This window comes from Oncorhynchus masou, chromosome 24 (assembly GCF_036934945.1).
Source record: "Oncorhynchus masou masou isolate Uvic2021 chromosome 24, UVic_Omas_1.1, whole genome shotgun sequence".
NCBI lineage: Eukaryota > Metazoa > Chordata > Actinopteri > Salmoniformes > Salmonidae > Oncorhynchus > Oncorhynchus masou.
The window spans coordinates 7624588-7641355 of NC_088235.1; the positions used below are offsets into that span (position 1 = coordinate 7624588).

The following is a 16768-nucleotide window of genomic DNA, read 5'->3' on the forward strand; positions in this document are numbered from 1 at the left end:
TAACGTGTCTTAACAGGGTGTTGGACCACCAGAACAGGTAAACAGGTAACTACTAACATAACGTGTCTTAACAGGGTGTTGGACCACCAGAACAGGTAAACAGGTAACTACTAACATAACGTGTCTTAACAGGGTGTTGGACCACCAGAACAGGTAAACAGGTAACTACTAACATAACGTGTCTTAACAGGGTGTTGGACCACCAGAACAGGTAAACAGGTAACTACTAACATAACGTGTCTTAACAGGGTGTTGGACCACCAGAACAGGTAAACAGGTAACTACTAACATAACGTGTCTTAACAGGGTGTTGGACCACCAGAACAGGTAAACAGGTAACTACTAACATAACGTGTCTTAACAGGGTGTTGGACCACCAGAACAGGTAAACAGGTAACTACTAACATAACGTGTCTTAACAGGGTGTTGGACCACCAGAACAGGTAAACAGGTAACTACTAACATAACGTGTCTTAACAGGGTGTTGGACCACCAGAACAGGTAAACAGGTAACTACTAACATAACGTGTCTTAACAGGGTGTTGGACCACCAGAACAGGTAACTACTAACATAACGTGTCTTAACAGGGTGTTGGACCACCAGAACAGGTAAACAGGTAACTACTAACATAACGTGTCTTAACAGGGTGTTGGACCACCAGAACAGGTAAACAGGTAACTACTAACATAACGTGTCTTAACAGGGTGTTGGACCACCAGAACAGGTAAACAGGTAACTACTAACATAACGTGTCTTAACAGGGTGTTGGACCACCAGAACAGGTAAACAGGTAACTACTAACATAACGTGTCTTAACAGGGTGTTGGACCACCAGAACAGGTAAACAGGTAACTACTAACATAACGTGTCTTAACAGGGTGTTGGACCACCAGAACAGGTAAACAGGTAACTACTAACATAACGTGTCTTAACAGGGTGTTGGACCACCAGAACAGGTAAACAGGTAACTACTAACATAACGTGTCTTAACAGGGTGTTGGACCACCAGAACAGGTAAACAGGTAACTACTAACATAACGTGTCTTAACAGGGTGTTGGACCACCAGAACAGGTAAACAGGTAACTACTAAAATAACGTGTCTTAACAGGGTGTTGGACCACCAGAACAGGTAAACAGGTAACTACTAACATAACGTGTCTTAACAGGGTGTTGGACCACCAGAACAGGTAAACAGGTAACTACTAACATAACGTGTCTTAACAGGGTGTTGGACCACCAGAACAGGTAAACAGGTAACTACTAACATAACGTGTCTTAACAGGGTGTTGGACCACCAGAACAGGTAAACAGGTAACTACTAACATAACGTGTCTTAACAGGGTGTTGGACCACCAGAAAAGGTAAACAGGTAACTACTAACATAACGTGTCTTAACAGGGTGTTGGACCACCAGAACAGGTAAACAGGTAACTACTAACATAACGTGTCTTAACAGGGTGTTGGACCACCAGAACAGGTAAACAGGTAACTACTAACATAACGTGTCTTAACAGGGTGTTGGACCACCAGAACAGGTAACTACTAACATAACGTGTCTTAACAGGGTGTTGGACCACCAGAACAGGTAAACAGGTAACTACTAACATAACGTGTCTTAACAGGGTGTTGGACCACCAGAACAGGTAAACAGGTAACTACTAACATAACGTGTCTTAACAGGGTGTTGGACCACCAGAACAGGTAACTACTAACATAACGTGTCTTAACAGGGTGTTGGACCACCAGCAGCCAGACCAGCTTCCATGCACCTTGACAGAGATTCTACAGGTGTCTGGAACTCTATTGTGACATCATTCTCCCCTGAGAAATTCCATCGTTTAGTGTTCCGTTGATGATGGAGGGAAAACGCTGTCTCAGGCGCCGGCTCCAGAATCTCCCATACGGGTTCAGATCTGATGATTGAGACGGCCATGGCTAATAGTTTACATTGTTTTGATGCTCATCAAATACCTTCAATGACCACCAATACCCTGTGGATGGGGGCATTTCAATCCTATTGGGGGCAAAGCCATGGTAGCCAAAGTAATGGCCTGCTCAGCATTTTAATACATGACCCTAAGTATGATGGGATGTTAGTTGCTTAATGAACTCAGAAAACACACCTGTGTGGGAGCACCTGCTTTCAATATACTTTGTGTCCCCTCATTTACTCAAATGTTTCTATTATGTTGGCAATTATCTGTACACACCCTATCTGTGTCCCAAATGTCGCAAAGTCAAATCTGAAATTTTAAAGTGGAAACTTACAAACTTCAGAAGCCTTTTTTCTCCCGCAACAGGGTGATCAAATTAAGACGGTACATCTGTAAGGAACACGGTGCCATTTGGGACACGCCCATACAACACAGTGCCTAGACCCAGCGGTGTTTGTTCAGCGCGCCATCAGAACTCATTAGGGTCAACCTGAGCTCTCACAGCAGGCTCAACATCACACACACACACACACACACACACACACACACACACACACACACACACACACACACACACACACACACACACACACACACACACACACACAGAGAGAGAGAGGTTGCATTCCAAACGTCACACTCTTCTCTATATACAAGACCTATTCCCTATGAGGGGGGGGGGGGGCTCTGGTCAAAAGTAGTGCACTATATAGGGAATAGGGTGCCGTTTGGAACATAGCCAGAGCACAAGCTAACAGAAAAAACAGAGTGCATGCCATCCTGTCGAGCATGAAATGGCATCCTATTCTCTAAATATTCCCTATGGGCCCTGGTCAAAAGTACCCTACATCTTCCCTATGGGCCCTGGTCAAAAGTACCCTACATGTTCCCTATGGGCTCTGGTCAGAAGTACCCTACATGTTCCCTATGGGCCCTGGTCAAAATCACCCTACATGTTCCCTATGGGCCCTGGTCAAAATCACCCTACATGTTCCCTATGGGCCCTGGCCCTGGTCAAAGTACCCTACATGTTCCCTATGGGCCCTGGTCAAAATAACCCAAATATTCCCTATGGGCCCTGGTCAAAAGTACCCTACATGTTCCCTATGGGCCCTGGTCAAAATAACCCAAATATTCCCTATGGGCCCTGGTCAGAAGTACCCTACATGTTCCCTATGGGCCCTGGTCATATGTACCCTACATCTTCCCTATGGGCCCTGGTCATATGTACCCTACATCTTCCCTATGGGCCCTGGTCAAAAGTATCCTACATGTTCCCAATGGGCCCTGGTCATATGTACCCTACATCTTCCCTATGGGCCCTGGTCATATTGAGGATTAGACATAATCTACGAAGAAGAGAGGGTGTATTTATCTTGTACAGATGTATAAATCCAGTCAGAATTACAACATTTAGACTAACTAAAAAAAATGACATTGTGTAAATAACAACAACAACAAAAACGCACCCAATGTAATCCCTCCTTTGAGATGCTTGACGAGGTCCCCAGTCTTGTGTATTGGATACCTTGTAAATATGGGCCCAGAAGTACACAGCCCATCAAGAGGATGGGTGAAGGGATTGTGAATAAATCCAGTTATATTCAGCCCTCCGTGGAATGAGTTTGACACGTGGTGTCGAGAAACATCTAAACCGCTGTGAAATATCATTTCAATAAACCACAATTATTTTTATTTTCAGCTGTTTTGAAGCTGGTGTAAATAACTGAAATTAAAAGACGCAAAAATGAAACTTATGAATGGGAAGCGTAGGCATAGCGCAAAATATGGTTTTGTTTGTATGATTAAATGCTGTTCAAATGTCCTCATGAGAATTTTTTGGTAATATTAGGTAAAGCTTAAATATAAAATATTCAAAATGTTCTGGAAATATTTGGAGGACCTCCAAGACAAGGTAAAAATGTATATTGCGTGAACATCAATGGAATATTATGTTAAAACATAAAACAGAAATATGTTATGAACATCATAAAAACACTTATTTGGAACATTGTGGAACATTGTGCAACATTGTGGGAGTGTTCTGTGTAATCTATGTGAATATCACAAGAATATTCTGGCAACATCCCAGACAACTCCTCCCCCCCAAAAAAGATAATAAAATGTTCTGGGAACGATTCAGGTGTTCTGCCAACATTCTTGCAATATTATAGGAATGTCCTTTACAACCGTAACTTAAACATTGTATGGCTGTTGTATTGTAATATCCTCACAATGTTCCCACAACCTAATGAAACATTCTGGGAACCTTTAAAGAACAGACAAAATGTGTTCTAGGGACGTTCTTGCAGCATCGTCTGAATGTTTTTTGAACCTTAAAAGAAACAGGGTTGAATCCATCTTCCCAACTGGACAGTTTTTGTGTTTGGGAACATATATTTTGTGATGTCCCCACAACATTCTCACCAGACTGCTCACACAATATTCTCACCATACTGTCTCCACAACATTCTCACCAGACCGTTTCCACAACATTCTCATCAGACTGCTCACACAACATTCTCACCAGACTGTTTCCACAACATTCTCACCAGACTGTTCCCACAGCATTCTAACCAGACTGTTCCCACAACATTCTAACCAGACTGTCCCCACAGTTTCTAACCAGACTGTTCCCACAACATTCTAACCAGACTGTCCCCACAGCATTCTAACCAGACTGTCCCCACAGTTTCTAACCAGACTGTCCCCACAGCATTCTAACCAGACTGTTCCCACAACATTCTCAGCAGACTGTTCCCACAACATTCTAACCAGACTGTTCCCACAACATTCTAACCAGACTGTTCCCACAACATTTTAACCAGACTGTTCCCACAACATTCTCACCAGACTGTCGCCACAACTAAATTAACCATTCTGAGAACCTTTAAAGAACAGATTAAATATGTTCTAGGAACGTTCTTCCAATATCAGGCGAATGTTTTAAAAAAACATTGTATAATCACCAGCCTGGACAGTTTTTTTGTGGTATGAGAACACTTGCAGCGAGACCTAATGAATGTTCTGAGAACTTTCACAGAACCAATTTTGGTTTGCTGGGAAGTCATAAAGTGTCTTCGTGCAAATAAGCAAATAGTTTATTATGGTTGTTGATTAGCTAGCTGGAGCACAAGACGCTACATCACCGCAGTAGGCAGGGGTTAAACACAACATTGGATTCAAGTCTGGTCAGGCTCTTTCTCATTCTTGGTGCCAGTCTGTTATAGCTCTCTTGGCAACTCCTTATGGAATTGTCATGCAATACATTTTGGCATGACAATGAGGATGGAGAAGGTAAAAGCACAAATATATCTGGGACCAGGCTAGGTGAGATCAGATCTGAGACCAGGCTAGGTGAGATCAGATCTGAGACCAGGCTAGGTGAGATCAGATCTGAGACCAGGCTAGGTGAGATCTGATCTGAGACCAGGCTAGGTGAGATCTGATCTGAGACCAGGCTAGGTGAGATCAGATCTGAGACCAGACTAGGTGAGATCAGATCTGAGACCAGGCTAGGTGAGATCAGATCTGAGACCACGCTAGGTGAGATCAGATCTGAGACCAGGCTAGGTGAGAACAGATCTGGGGCCAGGCTAGGTGAGATCAGATCTGAGACCAGGCTTGGTGAGATCAGATCTGAGACCAGGCTAGGTGAGATCAGATCTGAGACCAGGCTAAGTGAGATCAGATCTGAGACCAGGCTAAGTGAGATCAGATCTGAGACCAGGCTAGGTGAGATCTGATCTGAGATCAGGCTAGGTGAGATCAGATCTGAGACCAGGCTAGGTGAGATCAGATCTGAGACCAGGCTAGGTGAGATCAGATCTGAGACCAGGCTAGGTGAGATCAGATCTGAGACCAGGCTAGGGGAGATCTGATCTGAGACCAGGCTAGGTGAGATCAGATCTGAGAACAGGCTAGGTGAGATCTGATCTGAGACCAGGCTAGGTGAGATCAGATCTGAGACCAGGCTAGGTGAGATCTGATCTGAGACCAGGCTAGGTGAGATCTGATCTGAGACCAGGCTAGGTGAGATCAGATCTGAGACCAGGCTAGGTGAGATCTGATCTGAGACCAGGCTAGGTGAGATCTGATCTGAGACCAGGCTAGGTGAGATCAGATCTGAGACCAGGCTAGGTGAGATCTGATCTGAGACCAGGCTAGGTGAGATCAGATCTGAGACCAGGCTAGGTGAGATCAGATCTGAGACAAGGCTAGGGGAGATCTGATCTGAGACCAGGCTAGGTGAGATCAGATCTGAGACAAGGCTAGGTGAGATCTGATCTGAGACCAGGATAGGTGAGATCTGATCTGAGACCAGGCTAGGTGAGATTTGATCTGAGACCAGACTAGGTGAGATCAGATCTGAGACCAGGCTAGGTGAGATCAGATCTGAGACCAGGCTAGGTGAGATCAGATCTGAGACCAGGCTAGGTGAGATCAGATCTGAGACCAGGCTAGGTGAGATTAGATCTGAGACCAGGCTAGGTGAGATCTGATCTGAGACCAGGCTAGGTGAGATATGATCTGAGACCAGGCTAGGTGAGATATGATCTGAGACCAGGCTAGGTGAGATCAGATCTGAGACCAGGCTAGGTGAGATCAGATCTGAGACCAGGCTAGGTGAGATCAGATCTGAGACCAGGCTAGGTGAGATCAGATCTGAGACCAGGCTAGGTGAGATTAGATCTGAGACCAGGCTAGGTGAGATCTGATCTGAGACCAGGCTAGGTGAGATCTGATCTGACAACATCATATTATTGTTTTCCTTTTTTCACACCAATGTCCTGATATCCAATTGGTAGTTACAGTCTTGTCTCATCGCTGCAACTCCCGTACGGACTCAGGAGAGGCGAAGGTCGAAAGCCAAACGTCCTCCGAAACACGACCCTGCCAAGCAGCCGCACTGCTTCTTGACACGTTGCTCGATTAACCCGGAAGCCAGCCGCACCAATGTGTCGGAGGAAACACCATCCAACTGACAGCCGATGTCCGCTTGCAGGCGCCAGAGCCCGTTGTGACAAGGACATCCCGGCCGGCCAAACCCTCCCCTAACCTGGGCCAATTGTGCGCCTCCTCATGGGTCTCCCAGTCACGGCTGGCTGTGACACAGCCTGGGATCAAACCAGGGGCTGTAGTGACGCCTCAAGCACTGCGATGCAGTGGGCAACAACGTCTCTGAGACATCTGCGTTTCTGTGGAAACTTTTAGAACAGAGTGGAATAAGTAAGTAAATGAGTTGTTGTAACCTCTGCCAGCTGAGGAAAACACTGAGCGCTGGTCCCAGACTGCCAACAGACACGTGACTCCATAGCGCGGCATCAGAACGTATCAGGGTCAGCCTGGGCCCTCACAGCCTCTCACAGCAGACTTATCAACCAAGGTTAACAGGTAAGACAAGATCGGACTTATCAACCAAGGTTAACAGGTAAAACAAGATCAGACTTCTCAACCAAGGTTAACAGGTAAAACAAGATCAGACTTATCAACCAAGGTTAACAGGTAAAACAAGATCAGACTTATCAACCAAGGTTAACAGGTAAAACAAGATCAGACTTATCAACCAAGGTTAACAGGTAAAACAAGATCGGACTTATCAACCAAGGTTAACAGGTAAAACAAGGTCAGACTTATCAACCAAGGTTAACAGGTAAAACAAGATCAGACTTCTCAACCAAGGTTAACAGGTAAAACAAGATCGGACTTATCAACCAAGGTTAACAGGTAAAACAAGGTCAGACTTCTCAACCAAGGTTAACAGGTAAAACAAGGTCAGACTTATCAACCAAGGTTAACAGGTTAACAGGTTAACAGGTAAAACAAGATCAGACTTATCAACCAAGGTTAACAGGTAAAACAAGATCAGACTTATCAACCAAGGTTAACAGGTAAAACAAGATCAGACTTATCAACCAAGGTTAACAGGTAAAACAAGATCAGACTTATCAACCAAGGTTAACAGGTAAAACAAGATCTGACTTATCAACCAAGGTTAACAGGTAAAACAAGATCAGACTTATCAACCAAGGTTAACAGGTAAAACAGGTTAACAGGTAAAACAAGATCAGACTTATCAACCAAGGTTAACAGGTAAAACAAGGTCAGACTTATCAACCAAGGTTAACAGGTAAAACAAGGTCAGACTTATCAACCAAGGTTAACAGGTAAAACAAGATCAGACTTATCAACCAAGGTTAACAGGTAAAACAAGGTCAGACTTATCAACCAAGGTTAACAGGTAAAACAAGATCTGACTTATCAACCAAGGTTAACAGGTAAAACAAGATCAGACTTATCAACCAAGGTTAACAGGTAAAACAAGATCAGACTTATCAACCAAGGTTAACAGGTAAAACAAGATCAGACTTATCAACCAAGGTTAACAGGTTAACAGGTTAACAGGTAAAACAAGCAGAGAGAGAAGTAGCATTGCACTACTTTTGACCAAAGCACAATGACAGACACATGAGCACTAGTACGCCCACATGAATGCGCACGGGCACACACACACACACACACACACCACACTCTGCTGAATCACTCTACTCCCAGCATGCATTGCCAGACAGACAGCTGCACATCAAAGGCATGTTTATAAAGCATCAATAAAGACTTGGAATTCAATTGTGCTTGACATTGGTCCCACCAAATTATTCCAGGCTGCTCTTCTTGTGGTTTTACTACAGATATCAACTCTTTGGGAAACATCTGGATTGGAGAAAAAAAATCTAAATCATAACGCTATCGCTGCTGAGCATTCTAAAGAAATGATCAAACAATTTAACACAAATAAATCCCTGCCGCAGTGTAACAGGGAATGTAATGTAATTCCTGTTGTTTCCTTGGTTCTTCCTCCAGTATTATCTCCATGAGTTATGGACACAGAACAATACCTGTTGTTTCCTTGGTTCGTCCTCCAGTATTATCACCATGAGTTATGGACACAGAACAATACCTGTTGTTTCCTTGGTTCTTCCTCCAGTATTATCTCCATGAGTTATGGACACAGAACAATACCTGTTGTTTCCTTGGTTCTTCCTCCAGTATTATCACCATGAGTTATGGACATAGAACAATACCTGTTGTTTCCTTGGTTCTTCCTCCAGTATTACCTCCATGAGTTATGGACACAGAACAATACCTGTTGTTTCCTTGGTTCTTCCTCCAGTATTATCTCCATGAGTTATGGACACAGAACAATACCTGTTGTTTCCTTGGTTCTTCCTCCAGTATTATCTACATGAGTTATGGACACAGAACAATACCTGTTGTTTCCTTGGTTCTTCCTCCAGTATATCTCCATGAGTTATGGACACAGAACAATACCTGTTGTTTCCTTGGTTCTTCCTCCAGTATTATCTCCATGAGTTATGGACACAGAACAATACCTGTTGTTTCCTTGGTTCTTCCTCCAGTATATCTCCATGAGTTATGGACACAGAACAATACCTGTTGTTTCCTTGGTTCTTCCTCCAGTATTATCACCATGAGTTATGGACATAGAACAATACCTGTTGTTTCCTTGGTTCTTCCTCCAGTTTATCTCCATGAGTTATGGACACAGAACAATACCTGTTGTTTCCTTGGTTCGTCCTCCAGTATTACCTCCATGAGTTATGGACACAGAACAATACCTGTTGTTTCCTTGGTTCTTCCTCCAGTATTATCTCCATGAGTTATGGACACAGAACAATACCTGTTGTTTCCTTGGTTCTTCCTCCAGTATATCTCCATGAGTTATGGACACAGAACAATACCTGTTGTTTCCTTGGTTCTTCCTCCAGTATTATCACCATGAGTTATGGACATAGAACAATACCTGTTGTTTCCTTGGTTCTTCCTCCAGTTTATCTCCATGAGTTATGGACACAGAACAATACCTGTTGTTTCCTTGGTTCGTCCTCCAGTATTACCTCCATGAGTTATGGACACAGAACAATACCTGTTGTTTCCTTGGTTCTTCCTCCAGTATTACCTCCATGAGTTATGGACATAGAACAATACCTGTTGTTTCCTTGGTTCTTCCTCCAGTATTACCTCCATGAGTTATGGACACAGATCAATACCTGTTGTTTCCTTGGTTCTTCCTCCAGTATTACCTCCATGAGTTATGGACATAGAACAATACCTGTTGTTTCCTTGGTTCTTCCTCCAGTATTACCTCCATGAGTTATGGACACAGAACAATACCTGTTGTTTCCTTGGTTCTTCCTCCAGTATTATCTCCATGAGTTATGGACATAGAACAATACCTGTTGTTTCCTTGGTTCTTCCTCCAGTATTACCTCCATGAGTTATGGACACAGAACAATACCTGTTGTTTCCTTGGTTCTTCCTCCAGTATTACCTCCATGAGTTATGGACACAGAACAATACCTGTTGTTTCCTTGGTTCTTCCTCCAGTATTACCTCCATGAGTTATGGACACAGAACAATACCTGTTGTTTCCTTGGTTCTTCCTCCAGTATTATCTCCATGAGTTATGGACACAGAACAATACCTGGGAGAAAAAAACCTCTTCCAACACATTCGTTTGATTATCTGTGAATGTTTTGCCATTTGGTTTCTACTTTAGGAAAATAACACAAAAAAATGTGAGTTTTCAAACTTTAGCCATGATTAAAACTGTCAAAAATACAGGCCATAAATTGTTCGACAGTCAAACTTTAGCCATGATTAAACTGTCAAATACAGACCATAAATCATCTATAGTCCGGAAAAACTATACCCCAAGCACTAAATTAATATATTTTGATTGAATAAACAGGTACGTATTCAACAATAACTGCAGTTTTGAATTAAGGCATGGGATTGGGAGCCGAGAGCAGGTTAGAAAGTGTCTGTGTGTTTCTTGAACTACTTTACAGCGTCAGTCTCTCTGCCAGACATGCCAGTGTTGTGTTCCCATGTTCCAACATGTTTAAACCATCCTGGGATCCAACGGTCACCTCAGTCTCTCTGCCAGACATGCCAGTGTTGTGTTCCCATGTTCCAACATGTTTAAACCATCCTGGGATCCAACGGGTCACCTCAGTCTCCCTGCCAGACATGCCAGTGTTGTGTTCCCATGTTCCAATATGTTTAAACCATCCTGGGATCCAACGGGTCACCTCAGTCTCTCTGCCAGACATGCCAGTGTTGTGTTCCCATGTTCCAACATGTTTAACTTCTTCGATATATGGGGCGCTCTTTTAATTTTTGGATAAAAAAACATTCCCGTTTTAAAAAAGATATTTTGTCACGAAAAGATGCTCGACTATGCATATAATTGACAGCTTTGGAAAGAAAACACTCTGACGTTTCCAAAACTGCAAAGATATTGTCTGTGAGTGCCACAGAACTAATGTTACAGGCGAAACCAAGATGAAATTTCATACAGGAAATGCCCCAGATTTTGAATGCGCTGTGTTCCAATGTCTCCTTATATGGCTGTGAATGCGCAAGGAGTGAGCCTACACTTTAGTCGTTTCCCCAAGGTGTCTGCAGCATTGTGACGTATTTGTAGGCATATCATTGGAAGATTGACCATGAGAGACTACATTTACCAGGTGTCCGCTTGGTGTCCTCCGTAGAAATTATTGTGCAATCTCCAGCTGCGTCCACTTTTCCATTTGGTTCAGAGGAGAAAGGCAACTGCCACAAATGATTTATCATCGAATAGATATGTGAAAAACACATTGAGGATTGATTCTAAACAACGTTTGCCATGTTTGTCGATATTATGGAGTTAATTTGGAAAAAAGTTCGGCGTTGTAATGACTGAATTTTCGTGGGGTTTTCTTAGCCAAAGGTGACGAACAAAACTGAGCGATTTCTCCTACACAAATAATATTTTGGGAAAAACTGAACATTTGCTATCTAACTGAGTCTCCTCATTGAAAACATCCGAAGTTCTTCAAAGGTAAATGATTTTATTTGAATGCTTTTCTTGTTTTTGTGAAAATGTTGCCTGCTGAATGCTAGGCTTAATGCTATGCTAGCTATCGATACTCTTACACAAATGCTTGTTTTGCTATGGTTGAAAAGCATATTTTGAAAATCTGAGATGACAGTGTTGTTAACAAAAGGCTAAGCTTGTGAGCCAATATATTTATTTCATTTCATTTGCGATTTTCATGAATAGTTAACGTTGCGTTATGCTAATGAGCTTGAGGCTATGATTACGCTCCCGGATACGGGATTGCTCGATGCTAGAGTTTAAACCATCCTGGGATCCAACGGGTCACCTCAGTCTCCCTGCCAGACATGCCAGTGTTGTGTTCCCATGTTCCAACATGTTTAAACCATCCTGGGATCCAACGGTCACCTCAGTCTCTCTGCCAGACATGCCAGTGTTGTGTTCCCATGTTCCAACATGTTTAGACCATCCTGGCAACCAACGGTCACCTCAGTCTCTCTGCCAGACATGCCAGTGTTGTGTTCCCATGTTCCAACATGTTTAAACCATCCTGGGATCCAACGGGTCACCTCAGTCTCTCTGCCAGACATGCCAGTGTTGTGTTCCCATGTTCCAACATGTTTAAACCATCCTGGGATCCAACGGGTCACCTCAGTCTCTCTGCCAGACATGCCAGTGTTGTGTTCCCATGTTCCAACATGTTTAAACCATCCTGGGATCCAACGGTCACCTCAGTCTCTCTGCCAGACATGCCAGTGTTGTGTTCCCATGTTCCAACATGTTTAGACCATCCTGGGATCCAACGGGTCACCTCAGTCTCTCTGCCAGACATGCCAGTGTTGTGTTCCCATGTTCCAATATGTTTAAACCATCCTGGGATCCAACGGGTCACCTCAGTCTCCCTGCCAGACATGCCAGTGTTGTGTTCCCATGTTCCAACATGTTTAAACCATCCTGGGATCCAACGGTCACCTCAGTCTCTCTGCCAGACATGCCAGTGTTGTGTTCCCATGTTCCAATATGTTTAAACCATCCTGGGATCCAACGGGTCACCTCAGTCTCTCTGCCAGACATGCCAGTGTTGAGTTCCCATGTTCCAACATGTTAAAACCATCCTGGCAACCAACGGTCACCTCAGTGTCGTGACAAGACTATCATTAATGTGATGTCGGCTATTTTTACAAATCAATTAACTATATTTAATTATACATAAACACACACAGTATAGGTTGAATTGATTACTAACATAATGCAATGAAAAGTCCCTAGTGGACTAACCCGATATGACGGCTTGTTCCACAATGAAAAGTCCCTAGTGGACTAACCCGATATGACGGCTTGTTACACAATGAAAAGTCCCCAGTGGACTAACCCGATATGACGGCTTGTTCCACAATGAAAAGTCCCTAGTGGACTAACCCGATATGACGGCTTGTTACACAATGAAAGGGTTGGGGAAAGATAGAGCGGGAGAGACAGAGAGTGGGCTTTTTTTATCTGTTCAAACAAGTTCCAACAGGTTAAAACCATTCTGGGATCCAATGGTCACCTCACAACACTAAGTCACTTCTGAATTCTCCCTTTAAAGTTGAAATGTTAACCCTTCTACTTGTCTTGGACTATTTCTCTCTTTCTTCTTCCTGGAGAGTTAGTAAACCTTGACCCTGGTGTTAAACAGCAACCATCTTGAATGAGACAGGGTAATACCCACTTAAAGTCTTTGAAACAAGAAGCCCAGATTAAGAAATAACATGATGCCCATTGATTAAATGGCCAAATGAAACGGTGGGAAGACACTTCCGTCGGTTTGCTGCTGCACCACATATGAATCAACATGATACATGACTGGAGTCATATGAATCAACATGATACATGACTGGAATCATATGAATCAACATGATACATGACTGGAGTCATATGAATCAACATGATACATGACCTGAGCCATATGAATCAACATAATACATGACTGGAGCCATATGAATCAACATGATACATGACTGGAGTCATATGAATCAACATGATACATGACTGGAGCCATATGAATCAACATGATACATGACTGGAGTCATATGAATCAACATAATACATGACTGGAGCCATATGAATCAACATAATACATGACTGGAGTCATATGAATCAACATGATACATGACTGGAGTCATATGAATCAACATGATACATGACTGGAGTCATATGAATCAACATGATACATGACTGGAGCCATATGAATCAACATGATACATGACTGGAGTCATATGAATCAACATGATACATGACTGGAGCCATATGAATCAACATGATGCATGACTGGAGTCATATGAATCAACATGATACATGACTGGAGCCATATGAATCAACATGATACATGACTGGAGTCATTGTGTGGTCATTGTGGCTTGGAGCAGAGTGGTGAGATAGATGCTCCACTGGACCACAGACTATTGGACTTGGTTCTGGGACTCGGAGCAGCATTTGCCTGGTCCAAACATGTTGGCAAGGCAACACAAACAGATCTGGGACCATGTTGGCAAGGCAACACAAACAGATCTGGGACCATGTTGGCAAGACAACACAAACAGATCTGGGACCATGTTGGCAAGACAACACAAACAGATCTGGGACCATGTTGGCAAGACAACACAAACACATGTATACACATACACACACACAGATCTGGGATCAGGCTAGATAATCTTGGCTCCTGTTGGACTATTAGGAAGTGATCCATAACAACCAGGACGTGATCCATAACAACCAGGACATGAACCATAGCAACCAGGACATGATCCACAGAAACCAGGAAATGATCCATAACAACCAGGACATGATCCATACCAACCAGGACATGATCCATACCAACCAGGACATGAACCATAGCAACCAGGAAATAATCCATTGCAACCAGGAAATGATCCATAGCAACCATGAAATGATCCATACCAACCAGGACATGAACCATAGCAACCAGGAAATAATCCATTGCAACCAGGAAATGATCCATAGCAACCATGACATGATCCATACCAACCAGGACATGAACCATAGCAACCAGGAAATAATCCATTGCAACCAGGAAATGATCCATAGCAACCATGACATGATCCATAGCAACCAGGAAATGATCCATAGCAACCATGACATGATCCATACCAACCAGGACATGAACCATAGCAACCAGGAAATAATCCATTGCAACCAGGAAATGATCCATAGCAACCATGACATGATCCATACCAACCAGGACATGAACCATAGCAACCAGGAAATGATCCATTGCAACCAGGAAATGATCCATAGCAACCATGACATGATCCATAGCAACCAGGAAATGATCCATAACAACCAGGACATGATCCATAACAACCCAGGACATGATCCATAGCAACCAGGATGTGATCCATAACAACCAGGGCGTGATCCATAACAACCAGGAAATGATCCATAACAACCCGGACATGATCCATATCGACCAGGACATGATCCATAACAACCAGGACATGTTCCATAGCAACAAGGACATGATCCATAACAACCAGGATGTGATCCATAGCAACCAAAAACAATATTTAATCTGCTAAGAGGACAGCCATTTATGTGACTTCGTCCCAAATGGCACCCTATTCCTTATATAGTGCACTACTGTTGACCACTGTCCAAAGGGCTCTGGTCCCCACAGTGCCCTGGTAAAAAGTAGTGCACTACTGTTGACCACTGTCCAAAGGGCTCCGGTCCCCACAGTGCCCTGGTAAAAAGTAGTGCACTACTGTTGACCACTGTCCAAAGGGCTCTGGTCCCCACAGTGCCCTGGTAAAAAGTAGTGCACTACTGTTGACCACTGTCCAAAGGGCTCCGGTCCCCACAGTGCCCTGGTAAAAAGTAGTGCACTACTGTTGACCACTGTCCAAAGGGCTCCGGTCCCCACAGTGCCCTGGTAAAAAGTAGTGCACTACTGTTGACCACTGTCCAAAGGGCTCCGGTCCCCACAGTGCCCTGGTAAAAAGTAGTGCACTACTGTTGACCACTGTCCAAAGGGCTCTGGTCCCCACAGTGCCCTGGTAAAAAGTAGTGCACTACTGTTGACCACTGTCCAAAGGGCTCCGGTCCCCACAGTGCCCTGGTAAAAAGTAGTGCACTACTGTTGACCACTGTCCAAAGGGCTCTGGTCCCCACAGTGCCCTGGTAAAAAGTAGTGCACTACTGTTGACCACTGTCCAAAGGGCTCCGGTCCCCACAGTGCCCTGGTAAAAAGTAGTGCACTACTGTTGACCACTGTCCAAAGGGCTCTGGTCCCCACAGTGCTCTGGTAAAAAGTAGTGCACTACTGTTGACCACTGTCCAAAGGGCTCCGGTCCCCACAGTGCCCTGGTAAAAAGTAGTGCACTACTGTTGACCACTGTCCAAAGGGCTCCGGTCCCCACAGTGCCCTGGTAAAAAGTAGTGCACTACTGTTGACCACTGTCCAAAGGGCTCCGGTCCCCACAGTGCCCTGGTAAAAAGTAGTGCACTACTGTTGACCACTGTCCAAAGGGCTCCGGTCCCCACAGTGCCCTGGTAAAAAGTAGTGCACTACTGTTGACCACTGTCCAAAGGGCTCCGGTCCCCACAGTGCCCTGGTAAAAAGTAGTGCACTACTGTTGACCACTGTCCAAAGGGCTCCGGTCCCCACAGTGCCCTGGTAAAAAGTAGTGCACTACTGTTGACCACTGTCCAAAGGGCTCCGGTCCCCACAGTGCCCTGGTAAAAAGTAGTGCACTACTGTTGACCACTGTCCAAAGGGCTCCGGTCCCCACAGTGCCCTGGTAAAAAGTAGTGCACTACTGTTGACCACTGTCCAAAGGGCTCCGGTCCCCACAGTGCCCTGGTAAAAAGTAGTGCACTACTGTTGACCACTGTCCAAAGGGCTCCGGTCCCCACAGTGCCCTGGTAAA

General features: G+C 44.1%; 1 pseudogene; it reads right to left on the minus strand.

Moving 5' to 3' along the window:
* The window catches only part of LOC135511827 (inactive carboxypeptidase-like protein X2), a 142260-nt pseudogene that overhangs the window by 112287 nt on the left and 13205 nt on the right, over positions 1 to 16768 (minus strand).